At 39.8% G+C, this 7190-nt stretch overlaps 1 non-coding gene across 1 annotated transcript; it reads left to right on the forward strand.

Moving 5' to 3' along the window:
- Window positions 1-3553: 3553 nt before the first annotated feature.
- Window positions 3554-3625, forward strand: trnaw-cca (transfer RNA tryptophan (anticodon CCA)). Its single transcript has one exon. It is a non-coding gene; the product is annotated as a tRNA-Trp (tRNA).
- Window positions 3626-7190: the final 3565 nt, after the last annotated feature.

A 7190-nucleotide genomic window follows, 5' to 3' on the forward strand; every position in this document is an offset into this window, starting at 1 on the left:
TTTTTCTTATCAACGAGTAGAAAGAAATAAAATATATACTTCATTATAAGTGCCACGGGCAAGATGGCGTTGCGTTCAGGTCGCAGTTACCCCTGGAGACGTTTGTTAAAATCTCACTTCTAATAAAGAGGTCTTTCTCGTTAGAGTAGAAACGATAGAAGCCTTAAGCGGGGGAAAAAATCACAACATCTCGCATTTCACGTGTTTAATGTTAACTGTCTCAGTGGTTGCTTTGGTGATTGATGGCTCTTCTCCCTCGCAGGGTGACGGCAAACGTCTTCAGGGAGGGAGTCTCCCACGCACGGCTTGTCTTTATCAAGAGCTGAGACAACAGAAACAGACTTCCAACTGACATTAATTACTTCTTGAGCGTTTATGACCGTCTTTAAAAGTTGAGAGCAGGTGAAAAAGTCTTTGGAAATGAGGAAATGACTGCCGACAGCAAACAGAGCTGACGCTCAGCTGCAGACAAGCGCTCCTCGTTAGTACAGTATAGTGCTGAGTACCCCCGCTTGTTGCGCGGGAGACTGGGGTACGTTTCTGTGACAGGGCGCTGGTTTAATTTTTTAACAACCTGACTTCACTTAAAAAGTGTGTACTGTGTACTACGTTTCGGACTAGTTAGTGCGGTAGAATATGGAGATCATCTCCAGCTTTGAGCTCAACTGCAACAAGAAGTCATGCTAAATGTAGTTTAGTGAGTAGACATCGCGAGACAACAGAACGAGAGTAGAAAGCAGGAATATAAGGTGTAAGGGCATGATCTGTGTAGTTAACAAAATAGTTAAAATAATATTAAAACGTCTCTTTATTAAGATACACAACATTTATGGCGACGAGAGATGAGTGCTTGACGGACTCAAAGCGAGCAGAACACTGCAGATTTTAGTTCTCTTGCTGGTAGAAACGAACTTTTGGGTTTTTCACCGGGGTAAAGTTAGCTCGAAGTTTGAAAACGATTTTGGCACGCCTGTAGCGCTTTCACGAAATCTCCCAGTGTATTACCTGTAGTGTTATCTTCAGAAACTCATTACAAAATAAAGAAAGGAGCCACAGCCACAGTAAGGTTGTACGAGGTTCTGGGGCCTGTCTGGTGTGTAAAACACTTGGTTTCAGCAGAGTGGGTGCTGTATTTGAAATGCTATTGAGCCATGAAGACGACCCACCTGTCCCAGTGTATTACCTGTAGTGTTATCTTCAGAAACTCATTACAAAATAAAGAAAGGAGCCACAGCCACAGCAAGGTTATATAAAGTTAGGGGGCCTGTCTGGTGTGTAAAACACTTGGTTTCAACAGTGTGGGTGCTGTATTTGAAATGCTATTGAGCCATGAAGATGACCCACCTATCCCAGTGTATTACCTGTAGTGTTATCTTCAGAAAATCCTAAAAAATATAAAGAAAGGTTCCACAACCCAAAACAAAGCTGGGAAAAGTCAGAGGACCTGCTTAGTGTGCAAAACACTTGCTGCATTGTGGGTGCTGTGGTTTAAATGCTATTGGTTTGTGAACAGAATACCCCTATCCCAGTGCATTGTGCCATATTAAATAAAAGCATGAGATAAAGAGATTCAGAATGCAAAGCTGTGTCAGTGTTCTGTGTAAAAAATCGGTTTGAACATCATGGGAGCTGTTTTTAATAAGCTGCTGAGAAAAGAATATTTTAATCTTCCTGCTGTCAGTAGTATTGTGAATATAGTTGACCCTTACCTGAATGAAAACAGGGCGTAAAGGAATGGTTTCAGAAATCAAACAAAGCTTTATTCCCGTGCTTACAGTCTGGGTAATGGGAGACTGCGCTGTTCTGCTTCCTATGGTCATATACGGGTTTTTCGCATGAAGCCGTATTGAACAGTATTTCTCGCATTGTGAACGTGTGCACACAGCGGTCACCCGGGTTCCAGTTCGTGCGTAATTACGCATCGATGAAAAACCGGAGGTTTAAAAAAAGATAATTAGCTCACTGATAGTTTGATGTAAAGGCTGTGGAAATATCCACAAGTCGTGGTCTTTAAAATGCATTTGGTTTGACGGCGTTCTGTGCTTCCATTGCGAAGATATGGACAAAAGAATATTCGTGCATGGTCAAAAAAATGTCATAAAATCGAAAAAGTAAAGGCTGAGAAAGCATCCACAATGTATTTTATACACAAAACAAGCATTCTCGCAACTCTAAGAGGTTTCGTGAAAGCGCTACAGGCGTGCCAAAATCGTTTTCGAACTTCGAGCTAACTTTACCCCGGTTTGTAACCATGGCAAAAAACAAATGGGCTATTTGAGTATTTACTTTTTTTTTCCAACAGCCTAAACATTCATTCAGATCTGTGCATGTGATGTCATACATTTTACTGCCCTTGTGTGTTTAACCCTTGTCGAACGGGTTGTAAAAGTATCTTCCCTGAGTGCTGGCTCACTGAAAAAAAGGCTACAGGAGCTCCGTAAATAAGTTGTTGTGTGTGTGCTGCCCAAGAACTTTCTCTTGGTTATTGCCTCACGAACCCCACGTTCGCTACAGCGCATCGTGGAGCAAAACAGACTGGCTGTGATAAATTAGCCAACAGTTTGATACGTTTGCCTATTTGATAGTTGTAGTGTTTGAGCGAAAAGGATTAAGCAAAGAGACCGAAAACTTACCGTTATCACAAGAAAGTGGAGCATGACTATTTTTTGTACTTTCGCATTCAAATCTGCAATGCTAGCGCCTACGCGAAAAAGGAAAATATAGAACCACATTTATAAATTGCACACAAAACGTATGATGTAGACTTTCCTGCTAAAAGTCAGTGACAGAAAAGAAAAGTTTAAATAAATTAAATTACAAATTCAACTAGCAGCAGTCGGGTTTCACGAGGTCTAGTACGAGCTTACTGCCTCCTACGGGCTCTGTATTTGTTAGCGGTACAAGACCGGCCGTGGAGAAATGAAGTGAGGAGGGTGTGTACGTTAAAAGGCTCGTAGCGTCCCTGGAAGGGCTCAAACCACCACCCTTTTGGTTAACAACTGAGCCAAAAAGACGCATGTACAGCTTAACACTTCTAGGTCTCAGTGAAAGTGATACACTCCGTAAAATTTCCAGAGATTCATTTATTTTAAAAGGAAAATCACCAACAGCGGCCGAGATCTACTGGAGTTTTTTCATTCTATACTGCGATTTCTGAAGGGTACCCTGTGAAAATACGAGTTTTGACGAGAAGGGATGGACATATAAGGTCAAAAGGCTTGGGGAATTGAACTTTAAGGTGAAGACTGCGGGTTCAGTAGCAGCAGAACCTGATCAGTATCAGTTGACTCCGATATACTTTGAAAATGAACTTGGGGATTTAGAGTCAGACGTGCTACCGTTGCACCATGGGGTACTTAATTTAAAAAAATAGAAAAAACAATCAGTGTTCCTGGATCTGTAATTGAGAACAACACCTGCACAAGAGCTGCGCAGGAAGAATAAAATGTGGTAAGAAGAGACTCTCTTCGGAAGAGCTGCACACTTCACATGAGATTTTTTTTTGTGAAGCTGATTTGTCTCCTTTGGGGAATTCAAAGGCACGGACAGCCGTGACTTCGTGGCGCAACGGTAGCGCGTCTGACTCCAGATCAGAAGGCTGCGTGTTCAAATCACGTCGAGGTCAGCTGTTACTTTTTCAGGTTCTGCTGGTCCTGAACACGGAATTCACACCATGCAGTTGAGTTCTATCTGTACACCACATAGATAATCTAAACAAAATAGAGCAGTACAGGACACGCAGTGTAGAGCTCACAGAGGCTTACAGTCTCCAGCATTGGAGTGAAGAGGGAAAAAAGAACTTGTTTTTTTTTTAAGAGAAAAGGCACAGTTCACATCTGCTTAACATCACGTCCAACTTTAGAGACAGCTACATCAGATAATGGAATCCCGGAAGTTTCAGATAACTTTTTTTTAATACAGGTTCAAGCAAACCTGAAAGTTAATGAGTTTCCGGACACTTTTGTTTTATTAAAAAGTGCCTGAAGCCTGAAAATGTAATTTAATAAAAAAAAAAAACCGTTATTGGACATTAGCAGGTGCTTTTTGTAACGATTTGCTATTTCATGCTGGAAAACAAAGGAAACAGACCCAACGTTTGCTTTCAGGTGCGGTTCATTACATAATATACATCTATTACTGAGGAGCTTGAATAAAATTTACACGAGCCAGGTAGAAGTCGAACCTACAATCTTATGATCCGAAATCAGACGCGTTGGTTATTAAACCGCTGGGATTTCACATACCCTGAATTTCCCCATAGTGTGCTCAGCGTCGCTACTAGTAATGCACCACTCCGTCTAAAATTTCAAAGTGAGAAACATGTGTTTTCTGATTTTTTATGAGTTTTAAAATATAATCTCTTTAAATCAGACAAGGGGTTTATGTTTTGCACTGAAATTCCGATTGACTGAGAATTCAAAGAAAGACTGTTTTCTTTCACAACACCGTATAATTATCACATCCACCAGACTCTCCAACCTCTCCAGACCTTGCTGGTTGAGCAATTGCTCCGATAAATTAGGTCACGTATCATGTTAAATCATTTCTTCTCAACACAACATTTCCTGGTGCACGTTTTCTCTATGAAAAAAAAGACATTTTTCCCTTGCACGATTTCTCGTTTTTTTATCAAAGCTACAGAAATAAAAAAGAAGTGTCGCAAAAGAACTCTGTCGCCCTTGGGAGATATCAAACGCATTGGACATGAGAATGCCAGATAGAAGCCAGTTCTCTTCGTTTCTCAGTGTCGGGGCTGCTATGTAAAAGAGGCAAGTTGCTCTGAGCGCAGGTTCAGCGCTTACTGAACGCAGATGTCTCAGAGCGGTGTGTCCAAGCGGCTGTAAAAGGGGATAGTTGTCCTGTCACCGTAGCCTAGTTGGTTAAAGCGCTTCTCTATTAAACAAAAGAACCGGGATTCAAATCCCAGCCGTGTCTTTCTTCCTATCTTGTAGTACAGAACGTATCATTACGGGCAATCACAAAGGGCTTGATTTCGTTAAATGCATGTATTCATTTCCTTTCTGGAAAACTTGTTTTTGATTAAATTCACACAGCTTGCGAAAAATGAAATTCAATTCTTGGTTATCAGTGCAGAAGAAATATTACCGTCTGGCAAAATAAACGGTAAGAGAGTTTTGTTTAACCCAAAACTTGGCGCAATCGGTTAGCGCATTTGGCTTTTAACTGAAAGGTTGGTGGTTCGAGTCCACCCAGGGATGGGATTCTTCTGCAGTATAAACGTTGTCTTAAGTCAATTGCATTTCTCAGCGAAACCATAACCATTTTAATATATGCAGGAAATGCGAGTGTTTAACACGTGTCAGGGTCACCGGGAAATGTCCAATAATGCCCAACATTGCAACTCCCCAGAAAAAAATATCGTCGAATCTTCATTTATACTCCAGTTGAATCCTCTGCTGAAATATTTTAAAAATACAATGCAGGTTTGTTTGAGAACTTGACAAGCATTGTTACGATAGCACTGTGCAGTTGGATTTTGATATTTTGACATATTTACCTTAATTTTAAACATACATACTATACAGTCTATTGTAATTTTAAAATATGTTAGCTGAGGATGTAAAGGGGTGAAAGGGAAAGGTCAGAAGGTATAGTAAAAACAAGGTTAGGATTGGTGGTAGGGGTGTTGATGGTTTTTCTCTGTAGAGGATGATTGAGTTTTTTATCCTTCTCTGAAGTGAGAAATTGGAAGAGTTGGGAGTTGAGGGATCTGATGAGGTTAGTTATAAAAGGAAGTTGATGTGGAGCTGTTAGCCGTAAAACTTCCTAAAGTCTTTAAACTGCAGTAAGCAAAGATAAAGGAAATTATCTTTGCTTACAGCCCTGTCTTTCTCACACCTGAAGAAGGCTCCACGGCCAACACGTTATGTTTCCTTTCTTCTCTTTTCAGCATGGAATAATCCTTTACTTTTTCCTATGCAGCCTACGCATGCTGACACAGCTACCCACCTGATATATAACATTCCTATAATCACAACTATGAATGTCCACTGTGGGTATTTTTTCCATTATTATTTATTTTGGCATTGAAGCATATTTTATGTAATACTGAAGTGTCATAATCACTGAAAAACATATTTTTTTCATTTAGAAAGAATTAAAAAAATATAAATCACTATGAATTACATTTAACCTGTTCTGATCTAGGTTTTCTATATACTTTAACATGCCATGTTCAGAATGTCACAACGCAGAAATGCAACAGTGAAGTTTTGTAAATTACAAATGTTCGTGATGAGTGATTTTGTCTCTCTTACCTTAGTGTCAGAATACTAAGATGTTTTGGTAACGAGGAAGGAGGGAAAAAGTAATTCAGCAGAAGGGGTGCTATTTTGTTGACTATAAATCCTCACATGCCATGTTCAGAGGGTCATATTAAAAAAATGGTACAGTAAATTTTCTTATGCTTCATGATTTTCATAATTTGTTACATTCTGTCTCACACCTTTGTGTCAGAATTCTGAGATGTTTTTTTCTAAACAGGGGCCATCGCAATACAACAAAAAGAGCAATTAGCTTTTCCCTATAAATTCTCTCATGCCACATTCAGAGGGTCATATTTTAAAAATGGTACAGCAACATTTCCTGAAGTTCAGGATTTTGAGAGTCTGTTACATTGTGTCTCACACCTCAGTGGCAGAATTGTGAGACGATTTTATAATCAGGAGGGAGGGTCATAGCAATAAGCAGAAAGTGCCATCACTCTTTGCTCATCCTCCGTTAACCATATATTCTCATATGTCATGTTCTAAATGTCCCATTGTAACTGCTATAATAACATTTCTTGCAAAATGCAAGATTTTGAGACTTTGAGAATTCACGTTTTGCCTTTGTCTTATTTACTTGTTGTCTAACATGCCAGTTTGTGTTATTGTGAGTTTTGAAAATTGGTTTTCGATTTTCTGAAATGTGTTTCATACAAAAATGCAATTTGGATAATCATTACTTACATATTCCCCTTTACTGAGGATATGTGCAGTAATCAACTCGGATTAGTATTTTTAAAAATGACTATAGAGAGCCATCTACAGGCGAAAGGCGGCATAACATCACAGCAGCACTTAAGGTGGAACGAAAAACGCGAATAAGAAGCTGGCGAATAAGCAGCCAACTTCAGCCTCGTTAATGCAGCAGGATTGGGTGAGGTAGAAAAATATTTCTTCCTCTGA

Source organism: Lepisosteus oculatus, chromosome 14 (assembly GCF_040954835.1).
Source record: "Lepisosteus oculatus isolate fLepOcu1 chromosome 14, fLepOcu1.hap2, whole genome shotgun sequence".
Taxonomy (NCBI): domain Eukaryota; kingdom Metazoa; phylum Chordata; class Actinopteri; order Semionotiformes; family Lepisosteidae; genus Lepisosteus; species Lepisosteus oculatus.